Raw genomic sequence first — 18471 nt, 5'->3', positions numbered from 1 at the left:
AACTAATGAACTTAAACGAGTATATTAAAGTCTTTCCATGTTTAATACACTTGGTTTTATGTTTCAAAGGCTCATTCTCACCCATTGTGGTGAAGTTATGCACATTTAAGACACATTTGATCATTATCGGACACATTTTGACTAAAATGGCTAATTTCGTTCCCAACTTTCAACTAATGAAGTTAAATGAGTATTTTAAAGACTTTCCATGTTTAATACACTTAGTTTTATGTTTCAAAGACTGATTCTCACCATTTTGGTGAAGTTATGCACATTTAAGCCTCGTTAGTTCATTGTCGGTCACGTTTTGACTAAAATGGCTAATTTCGGTTCCAACTTTCAACTAATGAACTTAAATGAGTATTTTAAATTCTTTACATGTTTAATACACTTAGTTTTATGTTTCAAAGACTCATTCACACCCATTTTGGTAAAGTTATGCACATTTAAGCCTCGTTAGTTCATTATCGGTCACATTTTGACTAAAATGGCTAATTTCGGTCCCAACTTTCAATTAATGAACTTAAATAAGTAGTTTAAAGTATTTACATGTTTGATACACTTATTTTTGTGTTTCAAAGACTCATTCTCACCCATTTTGGTGAAGTTATGCACATTTAAGACTCGTTTGATCATTATCGGTCATATTTTGACTAAAATGGCTTATTTCGGTCCCAACTATCAACTAATGAACTTAAATGAGTATTTTAAAGTCTTTCCATGTTTTATACACTTAGTTTTATGTTTCAAAGACTCATTCTCACCCATTTTGGTGAAGTTATACACATTAAAGCCTCGTTAGTTCATTATCGGTGACATTTTGACTAAAATGGCTAATTTCGGCCCAACTTTAACCTAATGAACTAAAATAAGTATTTTAAAGTTTTTCCATGCTCTATACATTTTTTTATGTTTCAAAGACTCATTCTCACCCATTTTGGTGAAGTTACGCACATTTAAGACTCGTTTGATCATTATCGGACACATTTTGACTAAAATGGCTAATTTCGGTTCCAACTTTCAACTAATGAACTTAAATGAGTATTTTAAAGTATTTTGATGTTTGATACACTTATTTTAATGTTTAAAAGACTCATTTTCACCCATTTTGGTGAAGTTATGCACATTTAAGCCTCGTTAGTTCATTATCGGTCACATTTTGACTAAAATGGCTAATTTCGGCCCTAACTTTCAACTAATGAACTAAAATAAGTATTTTAAATCTTTTCCATATTCAATACACTTATTTTTAAGTTTCAAAGACTCATTCTCACCCATTTTTGTTAAGTTATGCACATTTAAGACTCGTTTGATCATTATCGGACACATTTTTACTAAAATGGCTAATTTCGGTCCCAACTTTCAACTAATGAACTTAAATGAGTATTTTAAAGTCTTTTCATGTTTAATACACTTAGTTTTATGTTTCAAAGACTGATTCTCACCATTTTGGTGAAGTTATGCACATTTAAGCCTCGTTAGTTCATTGTCGGTCACGTTTTGACTAAAATGGCTAATTTCGGTTCCAACTTTCAACTAATGAACTTAAATGAGTATTTTAAATTCTTTACATGTTTAATACACTTAGTTTTATGTTTCAAAGACTCATTCACACCCATTTTGGTAAAGTTATGCACATTTAAGCCTCGTTAGTTCATTATCGGTCACATTTTGACTAAAATGGCTAATTTCGGTCCCAACTTTCAATTAATGAACTTAAATAAGTAGTTTAAAGTATTTACATGTTTGATACACTTATTTTTGTGTTTCAAAGACTCATTCTCACCCATTTTGGTGAAGTTATGCACATTTAAGACTCGTTTGATCATTATCGGTCATATTTTGACTAAAATGGCTTATTTCGGTCCCAACTATCAACTAATGAACTTAAATGAGTATTTTAAAGTCTTTCCATGTTTTATACACTTAGTTTTATGTTTCAAAGACTCATTCTCACCCATTTTGGTGAAGTTATACACATTAAAGCCTCGTTAGTTCATTATCGGTGACATTTTGACTAAAATGGCTAATTTCGGCCCAACTTTAACCCAATGAACTAAAATAAGTATTTTAAAGTTTTTCCATGCTCTATTCATTTTTTTATGTTTCAAAGACTCATTCTCACCCATTTTGGTGAAGTTACGCACATTTAAGACTCGTTTGATCATTATCGGACACATTTTGACTAAAATGGCTAATTTCGGTTCCAACTTTCAACTAATGAACTTAAATGAGTATTTTAAAGTATTTCCATGTTTGATACACTTAGTTTAATGTTTAAAAGACTCATTCTCACCCATTTTGGTGAAGTTATGCACATTTAAGCCTCGTTAGTTCATTATCGGTCACGTTTTGACTAAAATGGCTAATTTTGGTTCCAACTTTCAACTAATGAACTTAAATGAGTATTTTAAAGTCTTTTAATGTTTAATACACTTAGTTTTATGTTTCAAAGACTAATTCTCACCCATTTTGGTGAAGTTATGCACATTTAAGCCTCGTTAGTTCATTATTGGTCACATTTTGACTAAAATGGCTAATTTCGGTCCCAACTTTCAACTAATGAACTTAAATAAGTATTTTAAAGTCTTTACATGTTTGATACACTTATTTTAAAGTTTCAAAGACTCATTCTCACCCATTTTTGTGAAGTTATGCACATTTAAGACTCGTTTGATCATTATCGGTCACATTTTGACTAAAATGGCTTATTTCGGTCCCAACTTTCAACTAATGAACTTAAATGAGTATTTTAAAGTCTTTCCATGTTTGATACACTTAGTTTTATGTTTCAAAGACTCATTCTCACCCATTTTGGTGAAGTTATGCACATTTAAGCCTCGTTAGTTCATTATCGGTCACATTTTGACTAAAATGGCTAATTTCGGCCCCAACTTTCAACTAATGAACTAAAAAAAGTATTTTAAAGCTTTTTCATGTTCAATACACTTATTTTTATGTTTCAAAGACTCATTATCACCCATTTAGGTCAATTTATGCACATATTAGTTAACCTACGCACATTTAAGGCTCGTTAGTTAATTATATTTCAAATATTGGCTAAAATGGCTTATTTAAGGATCGTACCTCTTCGAGATCCTTGACATCCGTACAACTTTTAACTATATCGTACATGTACTTCATCACGTAGTAGCCGCACTCCGTATTTCCTGTTTGTTGTGCACACTTGGAATCACACAAATAAATGCATGTAAGACAAAAGTAAGTTTTTGAGCTAATAAACAACTAATGAAAATGTATAATAATTGAAATCATTTACCTTCACTGATTCCATAGGGGGGTCTTGATCTACTTCCATTTGATTTCTTCAACACACTACACCTCCGCAATAAGAGCTTTTAGTTGCAATATCATGTTTGCATATAAATTAAAAATTGATATGTTGAACAAATTAAATAACTAAATTAAATAACGAGAAAGATATTAGTAGAGTGAGCAACAACTTTTGGCTCGAACAACAGATTGGAAGTAGCAGATCAGATTCACAACTTCTGATCTAATTGCTGCTGCTTCTGATCTGCTCGCAACAGATCTGCAACATCAGATTAGAAGCAGCAGCAGATCAGTTTCACAACTGATGTTCTGATCTGCTGCTGCTTCTGATCAGCACGCAACAAATCTGCAACATCAGTTCACAACAAATCTGCAGCATCAGTTCACAGCAGATCAGTTCACAACTGCTGTTTTGATCTGGTGAACTGATCAGTACAGCAGATCAGTACAAGAAATTATCAGTATGTAATAGTCTATAGTTCAGCACAAGAAGCAGCATATCAGTTGTGAGTGTTTTGATCTTCTCGCAACAGAAATGAAAGAACAGATCAGAAGCAGTAACAGAGTTTGTGAAATGAAAGATCAGATCCGAAGCAGATCAGTTCACAAGCATGCTTCTGATCTGATGCTTCGGATCTGATCTTTCATTTCACAAACTCAATTCACTAGATCAGAACAACAATTGCGAACTGAACTTTTTTGTACTAGCTACCAAACATTGTAGTTACGGGGAAAAAAAACTTGAAAGTTACAAAGCTCCATCCATCTAATAAGATACTCTAAGAAATAAAGATCAACTTTTAAACCAAGAAGCTCAAAGTTTTCCCAGCATGGGTTTTTAAAAGTAAATGTTAACTTATGGAACAATCGTCTACGCGACTGAGGGTGCTAAGCTTGTGAAGGCATTCAGGAACCTTCCCGGTGTCGAAATCTGCCATGTTGATAGGCTCAACTTGTTGAAGCTTGCTCCCGGAGGTCATTTGGGTAGGTTTGTAATCTGGACCAAGGGTGCTTTCCACAAGCTTGATGCAATTTACGGGTCGTTTGATAAGGCTTCTGAAGAGTGAGGCTTTGGTGGAATGTGGATGAAAAGCTTTTGAGGAAAACGGTGAAACTGAAGAATTTACTCTTGGTCACGAAGGAGAGAATAAGTATGAGACAGAAGATGAAGTCTGATTGGCCCATGGATGTGACATTAATTATAAAATGTTCTTCAAGGTAGTTGATGCTTGATGTTAAAAGGTGTTGAAAAAGTATAGAGTTAGAGAGTGACTTTTCCACTCCTATAAGAACCGTTCTCAGAGGAGATGGATAATCACCTTACAGTAGAAGGTTTGGACTTTAAAGTACAGACTGATGCCCTATTTCTGAGGATCACTGATTATCACTTATCAGGATTGGATTTGGGAACACATTGAGTTAAGAAAGTGGTACTTTTTTCTCAACAACGAGTTCCATAAAAATAAAAGAATTGAGTTCAACCATTGACAAATATACAAAAACAAACCGGAAATACTTCCACATTAGCACAATTCACCACAAACAAACTCATCACACCGGAAAATATAGGAGGCAACTATCATACACAGAGTTTACAAGTGTTAACCAAGGGAATAGCAAGCATTAAAGTTTAGAGTACACGCCTCTAATTCATTGAAATATCTAACCATTTCCATTACAAATTGAAATAAAACTCGTTGAAATATCTACAGCAAGACTATCATCAACAATGAAACTGTGAGCATGTATTGCTTGGCACATTACATGGCTTTTCATGAAGCTGTAAATCGACTTAGCTCACATGAGCCTTTCCCTGGCTGGTTAATGTGAGCTTGATACTTCAATAAGGAACAAAACCTTTATATTGTGATTTCAGAGCTTTTTTTTAGGAATTATAATGTAGGTGAATCAGTTTTGCTGCCTTCCATGTTTAAACTTGTTACAATTCAACATCAAATAGTCCATTTGTCCAGTTTATCCCATGTGGAATTTAGGGTTTGAAAAAAAAAAAAAGTAAACGCCTCTAGTTCATTAAAACATGTAACAATTTCATTGAAACATCTAGCAATTTCATCACAAATTGAAATAAAACTCATTGAATTTCCTACAGTAAGAATATCATCAAGAAAGCATCACATACTATCATAACAAATAAGTAATAACACAAACAAGTACCTTTATCAAATATAGTTCATTCTAAATAACATTGACAAAAATTAAAGAGGTGAATAGAGAAATATACCTTTGACAGAACCTTCCTTTTCTTCTGGATCTTGCTCTCCTTGGAAGCAACCCTCTCCTTCTCAGCCAACATAGCCATCCTCTTAGCGGTTTTAGCATATGGGTTCAACTTCAACATCACATTCAAATTCTTCAATGGGTCCTTCTTCAATGGAGCGCTAACATAGTCCTTCTTAATAGGCCTAACCACAAACTGAATCTCATCATAATTGATAATCCTAGCAAGATCACCATTCAACATCTTAGCCCTAGGCAACAGGTACTTGTTCTTTGGAGACATGTCTTTGTGAGTGGCATTCATATATGTACAAAACCACATCAGAATATACAAACACGTCTGAATTTCATAAATTTTAGGCTGGAAACAAAAATTGGATACCACAATTGTAGTTCTAACTTAGTCAATATCACCACATAAATCTTATGATGCAAAAATAATCACGTTTTAGCAGAAAATTACTTGAAAAAAAAAATTAAATTCAACAAATGAACAATTAAAATTTGAGATTTTCTGAAATAGAAAACAAAAGAGAGAAAGAGAGAACCTTGGAAAGGACACATTGCCGAAGAGTTTGCAAAAGATGAAGGCATTTCTCCTGATCGTAATAAGAATCAACCACGCAATTGAGAAGATCCAATGCCTCTTTTCCACACACTGGTTTAGCTGCTTCCATTTTTTCAGATTGAAGAACAACAAATTTGGGGATTTAGGGTTTAACTAGGGAAAATGAAATCTGAATTTGGCGGTGGGGGAACAACAGCGTCGACGCGGCTGGAAGAGGAAGAGTTCGTCGGTGGGGGGACACCAGCGGTGGCGCGACAAGTCGTTGGGTGCATGTGTTCGGCGGTGGGTGAACAACAACAGAGAACGAGAAGGGGAAGGAGGAAGGAGGAAAGCGGGAAACGAAACAAAATGAAACCTTAGCTTTCAGGAAATCTTTTGTGCTGCTCATTTGTACATGACCCCGCACTTGAACTCAAGTGCTGCCAATTTTCTAAAATGAGCCCGCACTTGTGAAATTGTATTTTTTTTTTAGTGATCTCAAGTGCTGCCAATTTACTAAATGAGCCGCACTTGATGGGAAGCACATGAAGATTTTTCCTCTAGTGCTTGTACCATGCCAGGAGTTCAAAATGCATAAGTCTATGTCATGGTAGTAGATTAATATACAAAATTCTATGTCATTAGGGGTTTTATTAGAAATAATTAATTCGGAGAAAAAAAAGTAGAGACTTACTACGTATGAATTTTGAACTTGTATCATGGTATGTACTTCACCGTTTACAGTGATTGGAGCTCAAAATGCATAAGTTTAAGGTGAGATGAGAAGAAACTAAGGATTAAATAAGGGTGGTAATGTAAAAAAATACGGAGGTTTTAAGTATAGGACAACTTTTAGCGCGCCACTATTTTCTTTAGTCTACTGTAATGAGAGAGGGAAAAAACAAGGAGAGAGTAAATGATGACGATATGAAATTTGGGCAACCTAATGATCACTGTGTGAGCCCTCGCACTATGAGGTTGTCGAGGCGGCTGACGATATGAAATTTGGGCAACCTAATGACCATTGTGTGAGCCCTCACACTATGAGATTGCCGAGGCGGCTACCTGTTATGTTTGCCAAAAACATAACAGGTGCAAAAAGACAAGAAGAAGAAGAAGAAGAAAAAGGTCAAGAAGAAAATTACAAGGAGTAAAGGACAAATTAAAACAACAATCAGAACAGAAAAAGAAGAGAGAGAATGAGAAAAAAAAAGTAGAGAGAGAAGGAGAAAAAAGTAGAGAGATAAGAGAAAAAGTAGAGAGATAAAGTGACAAAGTGGAGAGAGAAAGTGACAAAGTAGAGAGAGAAAGTACCATTTTTTTAAAAAGTACAATTTCTTTTTAAAAATATCATTGTTCCATTTTCCCCTTAATTACTTACTAATCAATCTACTCTGTAAAAAGTAACATAAAAATATTATTTTTCTTAAAAAATTTGACAGCAATTTTTTTGATCTTTTTACTATTTTGTCTTTTTGTTGTGTTATGTAATTAGTCTTACATAACACCGTTAGGCATACAGACTTCCTCCTCGCACAATCCATTTAGAGCACGTACAACCTTGCCATGAGGCTTGGGTCAAGTGATAATTGACAGGACAAAATGACTACAATATTGACAGTGTACAAGGGTCAAAATTTTATTAACTTGATCCGGGTCGGATATGTGACCCTAGGTCAAGTGAATAAATTGCCGTGTGGGGCTAACATATCAGCGCAATTTGCATGTATTTCTTTTGAGATATCTCCCTTTGTGTTGCTGCCAACATGCATGCTATATACTCCATCCGTCCCGGAATACTTGACATGTTTTCCTTATCGGGCCGTCCCTTAATACTTGACATGTTTCTAAAAATGGAAATACTCTCACAATATTATATTATTTCTCACTCCACCCCTATTAACCCACCTACCCCCTACTCCATACAAAAAATAATTAAAAATTCAACCCCTACTCTCCCCCAACCCCACCTCTTAACCCACCTCCCACTAACTACATTAAAATAATACTCCACTATCAACTACTACCTATTAAATTAAATAAGTCAATTCAATTTTCTTAAACTCTGTGCCGGTCAAACCGGGTCGAGTATTCCGGGACGGAGGGAGTATCTCGCTTGGTGTGTTAATTAAATTTCATATTTATTAGTTTTTTTTTTTAGCTTATTAACATATTAGTTATTTTGTTTGTTTATTAGTTTATTAATTTGTTAAAATTAATAATTTGTGTTGGAAGATGAATTTGAAGTGGGTTATATGTAAAAGTAAAAAAGTAGGTATGAGAAATTAATGACCTTGAGTCAAGATTGTAGAAGAAAATGAGAGATTTAAATAAGAGGTATGTCAAGTTAGTGGAAAATGAGGTGTAAGAAGGAGAAGGATGAGAGATAAATTATTTTTTATTTGACCGAAAGTCAAGCACGCACATGGTCTTAAGAGAATAAATAACTCACCCATTGCCTACTACTGACTTGTGAGGAGGACCATAAAAGTATACATCTATCTAGCTAAGGAATAGTCATTGTTGTGCATTTGAGGAGTCGAGGAGATATGAATTCTTTTTCCATTGATGACTTCAAACAAAAATGAAAGATACAAATTCAAGTAGTCCCAACATTAAGATTAAAGTGTCTCTTTTAGTTGCAACATTTTAACTCACGTTTGCCAATATATATTATTGATCATTATTATCTCCAATTACATTTAAGTAAAAATAATAAAAATTCATGTTGTTAATATAAATCGAGATAAATCTAACAATATATCACACGATTATGTTTTAACTTCATCAAAATCATCAACGGAGAACATATGAATAGAGCAAATGTCAAAACGTTGCAACTACAGAGTACTTCTTCTGTTTCGAATACTTGTAACACTTGTCTCTTCAATCGTTTATGAATAGTTGCAACGTTTCCACTTTTGAAATGAGACCCCAATTCGTAATGTGTCTCTCACCTTTGTACCCCACTTGCACAAATAGTTTATTATTTCTCTCACATAAACAATTAAAATATCACCATCAATCCCACTTACAAATTAATTTATTCATATGGATTTTTTGTCATTTACCACCTAAAAAAATACCAAATTTTTAATTAACCACCTAAAATTCTCAAAGTTTTAAATAACCACCTAATTTATTTTTTTACCACCTGTTCATAGACTTGTTAACAGTTCCGTGAAGTTGGGCCCACCAATTAAACTTCCCTCCAAATTCTGCCCTAACTCACGTACGTTATTTCACTTCTTCACTGCTATGCTTCTTCTTTACTGCTTCCCACACATTCAACCTTTCTCTTTACTGCTTCCATGTTCATCTTCTTCCTGTCAGAACTTAATTAAAGCCTTTTTTTTCACCTTCAAACTATCGATTTAATTCATCAGATACCTCATTTGCCCATTCAAACCATCAATTTCCCTCTTCATCTGCTTCTTGTCCAGCAAAAGATTGTTAATGATCAAAGCTTTGCATCCCCGTTTTTGTGATTGGATCGCAGCCACAGTTATTTCTCTTTTGAAGGTGAAAAATTCAATGTAGACACGAGCGATCCTACAATTGACATCAAATAAAGATTTTTATTAGTTTAATAATACGAATCAACATTCCCCAACCTCAATTTGTAAATACATTAAGCATTCAACAAATCCCCAATTTGGATTTCATATGAACCCTAACTTAAAAAATAAATAAAAAATTGGGCCTTATTTGATTGATTGAATCGATAATTCAGCAAACCAAAATACTAAATTCGTATACCAAATCATTCACACACAAATATTGGTTCAATTTATGTCAAAATTATCAACATGAAATACCTACGAAATTTTAACAAACGATCGAAATTCAAACGTAATTGTACCTTAATTCTTCATCTTTCGCCCACCAAATTGCTCGAAATTAAATATCTGATTAAATCCCTCAATCAATTTCAAGTTTTGTGATGCAAATTTGTGATTTACATGCGGATTGGAAGAAGCAGGAAGAACCAAAAGCCTTCAGTAGTTTTTCTTTTTTGAAAGTATGCCTTCAGTAGTTTTTTGCGTGTATTTTGTAAAATTTTAATGAGCTTGATGTTGGGACTGGGGCCCACTTTACGGATATGTTAACAAATTTGTTAACATGTGGTGAAAATAAAAAAAAAAAAAAAAAAATTTAGGTGGTAATTTAAAACTTTGAGATTTTTAGGTGTTTAATAAAAAAAATTGGTATTTTTTTAGGTGGTAAATGACAAAAATTCCTATTCATTTCCATGTATTACCACAAATAAACAAACATTCGTATAAACAAAAGGTCTTGCGCGCACAAGGTGTACAATAAATTTATTGTACACCAAAATAACTTTAACCCCTTTTTTGTAACTTTAACCTAGTTTTCATTAACTTTTATATTAGTAAAAAAAAATTTGATAGATAAATATTTTAAAGGGTTAAATGATTAATTTTATACATTATTAGTTATTTTGAAGAAATAAGTTTTACTAAAATGAAAAAATTTATCACTGAAAAATAGATAACTTTTACATATATATGCTTAACTTTTAAGCATTTTGAGTTAACTTTTACTCCGGTGTACAATATTTATTGTACACCCATTATAAATAAGAATTTGTGTCGTATAAATTCACGCAAACACAAGGGTTGCGAGTATTTTGGAACAAATGGAGTAATAGAGAACAAAGGAAGTACTGCTCCATAGTCCATAGTCACTGTACTATTCTCTCCGTTTTTTTAATTCTCATTTATATTAGGCTCTTGTTTTAAAGAGTGGTGAGTGGATCTGTGAATGTAAGAAAAATGTGAAAAAAGTAAAAGAAATATAATAAATTAATAGATAATAAAGAATAAAAGTTAGAGATAGATAATGAAAAGTGTAATTATAATGGAGAAAAGAGATAAGATGGTAAAAAATAATTGTGAAAAACAAAATAAAATAGAAGTAGATTAAAAAAGAAAAAAAAAACCTATTTTAAAAAATGGATACATAAATAAAATAAAATCCGGAGTACAATTGTTGAAATGGGCGGAAAGGTGTACTTGGAAGTTGGAACCTCGTGGTGCACGAGCTCCAATTGGGCATGTGTTACAAGAGGGTCTAGAGTAGGGGCTAAATAAGTACAAGTACATGGAATTCGTGACGGTGATAGAAGTCGACTGTTGATTTTAAGCTTCGCTTGACAATATTAGTTGAAATTGAGTTGAAACTTACACAATAACTTATTTTGACTAAATTTATATTATCTGAACTTATTTGAATTTAAGTGAATTTATCTAAATTTATTTTATCTGAAAAATATTATTTTGTTTGAATTAAATTTTTTTGTGTGTGAAAATGTCGGAATTTTTTTTAATTTTGCTGAACTTATATTATAAGAACTTATCTGAACTTATTTTGTCTGAAATAAATCAAAATAAGTCGAATAAAACAAAGCCTAAAGTTCAGACAATATAAGTTCAGTTAAAATAAGTCAAATAGAACGAAACCTTAATATAATAAATGTAAAATTACATTGCATAGGGTGGTAAATACAAAACATGGAAGTTACAAGACAGTACATATTAAAAAAATATCCTAATTTCTAATTTCTATTACTTTGCTCGATCATTAAACTTCAAGTACAATGCAGCAACCCTTTAATTCGTTAACCGATGAGTTTTTTTCCGACAATGATGCAAAATTCATCCAAATGACCATATACTTCGTACTAAACAAAATTTTAGTCAAGGTTAGGTTAGTAATTTGAAGTTCAAGGTTAGAGAATCAATTGAGTTAATTAGGCCCTGTTTTTTTGGCTTAATTTCAGTTTCATGACTTATTTCACAGTTCAGTTCAATTCAGTTCAGTTCAAGAGCATTCAGTTCAGTTTAATTCAATTCAATTCAACTTAATAATAATATAACTAATAATAATAAATATAATAATAATAATAATAATTATATTAATAATAATAATAATAATAATATTTATTATTATATTTAATATTATTATGGGAAACCACCAAAACGTTACAAGCTTAACAAGCTACAAAGATCAAGTAAACTACAAGAAGTTGGAGGGGAGCCGAGATACAATCTGGGCCCCCACTCCTCTAGCTATGGCGAACCCGATCCTGCTGAAAATGTGGGCAGCTGCCCGTGCCCCAATGTCTTGAGCCCTGGAGTACGTCTGGACCCGCTTCAGCAACGAAACAACTCCTTTCTCTAATTCCCCAAAAGAAGAGAAGGAAAAAGGAAAGAAACCGTAACCCAAAGCCCTACAACGTGCCGCATACTTATCCTGCTTCCGCTGCGCTGCAACCGCCACAACCCGACCCGGAACGAAGTCTGACAACCCAGATTGCGTCATAGGGGAAGACCCAGTCAAGTCAACACACACATCTACACCGCCATCCCAAGAATAAAGCAATATATCTGCAAGACGAAGAGCTCCATCACTCTCATTAGTCAGCCCAACATCAACCTCCTTGCGAGAAGAAATCCCCGACCGATAGCAAATATCCAAAAGGGTATCACGAACAACATTATGTCGATGTTTAATACCTACAATCCCAGCACAAGACACGCATGATACCCATAAATGTCCCCATCGAAAACCCGAGAGCAAGCAGAACAAGGCGTCAAAATGTTGTTATTATTATTATTATTATTATTATTATATTACTTATTATTATATTTATATTTAAATTATTATATATAACTAATTATTTATTATTAATTACTACTCCCTCCGTCCCTTAATACTTGCACCGGTTTGACCGGTGTGGAGTTTAAGACATTTGAATTGACTTATTAATTTAATGGGTGTTAGTTGATAGTGGAGTATTTTTTTTAATATAATTAGTGGGAATGTGTAAGAGGTGGGGAGTGATGATTGGGGGTGTGAATTTTTAAATGGTTTTTTTGTAGGGAATAGGGGTGTAGGTGGGGTTAGTAAGTAAGTGTGAGAAATAATATGATATTCGTATAAATTTCCATTTATAGAAGTGGTGCAAGTATTAAGGGACGGCCCGAAAAGGAAAGCGGTGCGAGTATTAAGGGACGAAGGGAGTATAATTTATTGGATTTTTTGGATAAAACCATCTTTTAAAGTTCAACTTTTTGAAATAACCACCTTATATATTTTTTTAAAAAAAACCACCTTAAACTTTCAAAATTAAGGAAAACACCACCAACTGTTAACTTCCGTCCATAGTTCCGTCAGTGGGGCCCACATCAAAGTTAAGGAAAACACCACCAACTGACGGGACTATGGACGGAAGTTAACAGTTGGTGGTGTTTTCCTTAACTTTGAAAGTTTAAGGTGGTTTTTATTTTAAAAAAACATATAAGGTGGTTATTTCAAAAAGTTGAAATTTAAATTGTGGTTTTATCCAAAAAATCCTAATTTATTATTATTTTTAGTAATTAATTATTTATTATTTAGTTATAAATTGTTAATTATTTAATTATTAATTATTTATTTATAAACTATTAATTAACATTTTTTATTATTATTTTTTATTTATTATTTATTAACTATTAATTAACATTATTAACTATAAGGTGGTTATTTATTATTTATTATTAATTATTTATTATTAATCATTTATTATTTTTATTTTTATTTATTATTTATTATTTATTTTTATTTATTAATATTTAATTTTTAATTTTTTAATTTTTTTAATTTTTTTAATTTTTCATTTTATATTTTTATCTTTTATTTTTAATTTTTAATTTTTTTAAGTTAAGTTAAGTTCAGTTCAGGAGCGTTCAGTTCAGTTCAGTTCAGGAGCATTCAGTTCAGTTCAGTTCAGTATATTTCAGTTCAGTTCAATTTAGTTCAGTTCAGTCCAGTTCAGCTCTAAAGAACAGGTTTTTAGCCATTAAAACTTAAGGGCACATTAAAGATTTTTTATCCGACGAGAAAATATCAGTAGCCATTTCATTCAATGAAAGCTTTGTTCGCAAAGAAAAGCATGAGCATATCCAGGGACACTCCTCCATTCATACCAGCACTTGCTCAAAAGAGAGGGAAGTTTTAGCCATGGAGTGTACCACCACATTAAATGAGCGTCTATTAGCAAAAACACAAATATCATTGATTATTTTTCGTCCTTGAAGAAGGGAAAGCAATGCAAAGCAATATATCTCCGCCTCGATCGATCTAAACCCAACATCGAAAGCAACTTGAAGGCCAAAGTAGAGTGCATTGGTCTTAACTTGAACATGTATCCCCTTCGTGCCTTTCCTTCCGGCCTTCCACCATAAGAACATCCCAAACATCGTCCCTCACCACCATGGCACCATCCCATAGCCTATTGTTCCATCTTCTGTGACTGTTGCATCTAAATTTAGCTTGAACATGCCAGTCGTGGGTGGAGCTGTCAAAATGGTTACTCGGGTCGGGTTCGGGATTTCGGGTCTGACCCTCTCGGGTTTTAAGTAATGATCCGGTCGGGTCGTGTTGGGTTATTTTATCTTCCGGGTTCAGGTCGGGTTCGGTCAAGTTGATTTTTTGTCAGGTCATGTCGGGTTCGGTCAAGTTGATTTTTTTTTCGGGTCATGTCAGGTTAGATTTTTTAATGTATAGGTCCGGTTCAGGTCGGGTACAATTTCGATTTTGGGGTCTTATCGAGTCGGGCTTGTAGCAGTTAATTTCGGGTATGGGTCAAGTTGGATTGGATAATTACCAGGTAGATTAAATTTCAGGTCGGGTTCACTCTCGGCACGGGTTAAGACCGGGTCCAATAATTATCAGCTTTAGCCAAGTTTTTAACATAAAATTATTTTTTCTTATCAAATTTTTTTTTTAAACCAATTAATCGTGTGTGAGGGGATCGAAAAAGGACGAGGATCTTTTCCTAAGAAATAACTCGAATCAACTGTGGATATGGCAATCATATTAAGTAAAACGGGACTAATGTGGGCATTAGCCTCTTTTACTAGAGCCTGGAGTCACCATTCAGTTTTCAACGACATTGAGAAAAACGGACAAAACCCGGTTATTGTGATGCGCAAGTAAAGCCGAATCCTATGCGAACGTATTTGACCACAACGGCCTTAGGTTCCCTTGTGATTCCTGATGTGGAGATTTCTCAATGTACATCCGCAAAGTAGGGATTGAGGGTTCGGGGGACATTTACTAATACGGGGATGAACAACATTAGCCCACGCGACGGTCTTTACTAGTTCAATACAACGACGAACGGACCTGCGTTAGGCTATATTACTAATGAGTTAATTTTAATGCACATATAATTAACTAAACGACATCAAAATAGTTATTTAGATTTATTAACGGTGCTTAACAATAACAGATTTGTCCAAGAATACTTATTAGGCGTGATCAATATAACAGATTAGGTGAACAGTTTTATAGGGTGACGAAAGCAATAAAAAATATAGATTTGCAGTTTACAATATAGCTTAGCGTTTCTCAAGAATACTAACCACTTGTTTTTACTGGATTTCCTTTTCTGCTTCAACTTTCTGGCAACTGATTGATTGTTCCCGATTCCTAGTACGATTCCTCCAGAGTTTCCCCTTAGATTCTTCGGTTTAGGCTTATGGATTGACTATAATTTCTGCAGTAATTGGGATGGTTTAAGTGTTTATACGGACATAGTTCTTCTTCACAAGAGTTAATACGGAAGGACTATTACGAATACGGTACGGGTTTAAAGATTCGGTTAATACTCAAGCTCAAGGAGTTTTGATGGATATTTGGTCAATAATCGGTACCGATATCCGGATTTCGGAGGCTTGTATTTATAGTGCAACTGGGCTGAATAAGATAGACGTTTGAAGAGATTGAACCTTACAGAAACTAAAATTCCAGCTCTAGATAATTCTAGCGCTAGCCTAACCAGCGCTGGAAATAAACAACGCTGGTCTGGACGCGTCAGATCTGTTAAATGCTGAGTCATCGACAAGTCATTAAGGAATTCTACCTGTGCCGTGATTAGGCGAGAACCAAACTGTTGCGCTAAACTATAGTGGCGATGGGTTGGCTGCGCTAGAAATAAACAGCGTGCAGGTGCCACGTGCTAGAAATAACTAGCTGATAAATTCTATCCACACGTGTTTCTAGATTCTTCTGATTTGTTCTGGATTCTATCTCTTTCACGGTTTTATCTCTCCTATGATACTAGTTGGATTGCAACTCTTATCTTTTTCCAAGGATTAATTTTAGTGCAATGTAATCTTTTTGAATATCTATCTTGTAGGATTGTTAGATCTGATAGCTGTTAAGCATAGCAGTTACTATAAATGACAGTTACTAAAAATGAAAATGAGGGTTTCGGGATCACGTCATTCAGTCGTAGGATGTTCGTTGCATACTTAAGAAAGTGTTGACAAGTAGTGTTTGGTTTCATCATTGAACCTCCCGCTACGGGATAAGGGGTCAAATGTAAGCGTCTACATCGTGTTTTTTTTATCAATTCGTTACATATATAAAGTTAATATGGGATTAGAAGTAAATAATCGATTTGATCATCTCAACCTTAAAATATATAACTATACTATTAATTAATCATAGGCGAAACACATCTTATACGATTTTACATACTAGGAAACAAGGTTAAGTTTTTAGTCATAACTATTGTATATAACTATATAGGTTCAAATTAGTTTATTCTAAAAAATGGGTTCGAGTTTATTTGAAAATATGACATTAAAGTGCGAGTGTATAAATTACCATTTGGTTTAAAATAGATAATGATGATCAAGCCACATAGGAAATATTTACCACTAAGATTATTTAGATGTCGATTAGATTATATTCATAGTTCGACTATTGAGAGTATAAGCCTGCAATAGTATAACACTATAATGATTAACGTTTACAAGTCTATAAGTTTTGTTATAGCAGTTATACTAGTTAGTTATAAGCTACTTATATTAGTCACTTTTTTTAGGGTACTTACGGTAGATAACTAATTTTCACGGAGTAGTTACTTATAGACTTTGTAGTACTCCGTAATTGCTAATTATAATAGTTAGCTAGTTACTAGTTGCTTAGTTAGTTAAAACACTTACAAATTACTTATAATTTATAACTTATAAATATAAGTCTAAACGAGTGTAGGACTAATAAATTAATAAGACTATAATTTCTTGCGGACTATAAGTTATACTTCATATATTAAATAACGACAATAACACTTATCACTTGTTCTAGATTAGGTAATTATAAAATATAACATTTACTTGATTTAAGTTACTATGTAGTTAGGTCAATGACAAGTCGGGTTGTCAACATGTGGGGTAAAATAAGATAATGGGTTGTCACGGGTTGGATCAATAACAAGTTTCATCTGGTTATAGTCGGTTCCGGGTTGACACCGGGTCGGGTGTTGAATCGGGTTCGGGTCATTGCCCGATCGGATCAATTCTGTTATCGGTTATATTTCGGTCGAGCGCCGGGTTCAGGTCCAGTTCAAACATTAACGGGTAAAAATCGGTCGTCGATTTTAATCGGGTTGGATACGGTTGGGTTACAGGTTTCCTGTTTTAACAATATTTTGGGTCTTGGGCCAGGTCGGGTCCGGATCCTTACGAATACAGGTTTGTTCAGGTCAGTTTCTCGGGTCGGGTCATTTTTTGAAATCTCTAGTCGTGGGTGGCTGTCATATTTTTTGTTTTGGGATTTAATACTAATCTAATTAACAAAAGCGGAAAACATCCCAGATCCAGAATCACATGTAAAAGTACGACTTAAAAGAAATATACATTCGATGCATGTACTCCCACTTTCCTCACGAACACGAACAAGAACTCCATATGTAGTTCCTCTACAATAGTCCACTGGCATGTTCAGATCTGCCTTGATTCTGTTACCTTAGAACTTCCACAAGGTATTTGGATTTTTGGGAAATCACACTCTTGGAGGAAACCTAAGAATTGGGTTCTTGGAATCCTCTAGGGTTAGATAATATGAATTGTATAGTTGGAAAACACACTTAGATTTAATCAAATAAACTCTTAGGGATTAAGTAACCAAATGACCAAAAGCACAAGGCTTTGGCCGGCCAACTTGCTTGCACATGAAGCCCATACACATTGAGCCAGCCGCGCGCGGGTTTGTAGTCCATGGGCTTTGCATTGCCACACTTCTGCTGCTGCTATGTATCATGCGTGCCCAAGCCATGGGTCGCTGCTTCTTTGTGCCGAGTTGCAGCCCCATGGGCCTTGCGTGCTTGGCTCGTGTGTCGCATCATTACTCGTTCCCTTTCGTGTTGCTTCTAATGCCTTACCACTATTATTTATCGTATAGTACTTGTGACAGGCTAAAATCGTATCACCTAATAAAAAATAACCTAAGGTCCACTAGCTAGGTAGCAAGGGAAGTCAGGATCGAATCCACAGGGAAACAGGCGTTCTTTCTACTATCAATTAATTAATCTAGAC

The 18471-nt window shown here is 34.0% G+C and overlaps 1 long non-coding RNA gene across 1 annotated transcript; it reads right to left on the bottom strand.

The window, feature by feature from the left end:
- Window positions 1–9094: 9094 nt before the first annotated feature.
- LOC130467981 (uncharacterized) lies at window positions 9095–10247 on the bottom strand. Its single transcript, XR_008928188.1, has 2 exons — window positions 9942–10247; window positions 9095–9631 (listed from the first exon to the last, which is right to left on the bottom strand). It is a non-coding gene; the product is annotated as an uncharacterized lncRNA (long non-coding RNA).
- Window positions 10248–18471: the final 8224 nt, after the last annotated feature.

This window comes from Spinacia oleracea, chromosome 2 (assembly GCF_020520425.1).
Source record: "Spinacia oleracea cultivar Varoflay chromosome 2, BTI_SOV_V1, whole genome shotgun sequence".
In the NCBI taxonomy this organism is placed as follows: domain Eukaryota; kingdom Viridiplantae; phylum Streptophyta; class Magnoliopsida; order Caryophyllales; family Amaranthaceae; genus Spinacia; species Spinacia oleracea.
The sequence above is the reverse complement of the archived record's forward strand: the minus strand, read 5'-3'. Positions and strand labels throughout refer to the sequence as shown.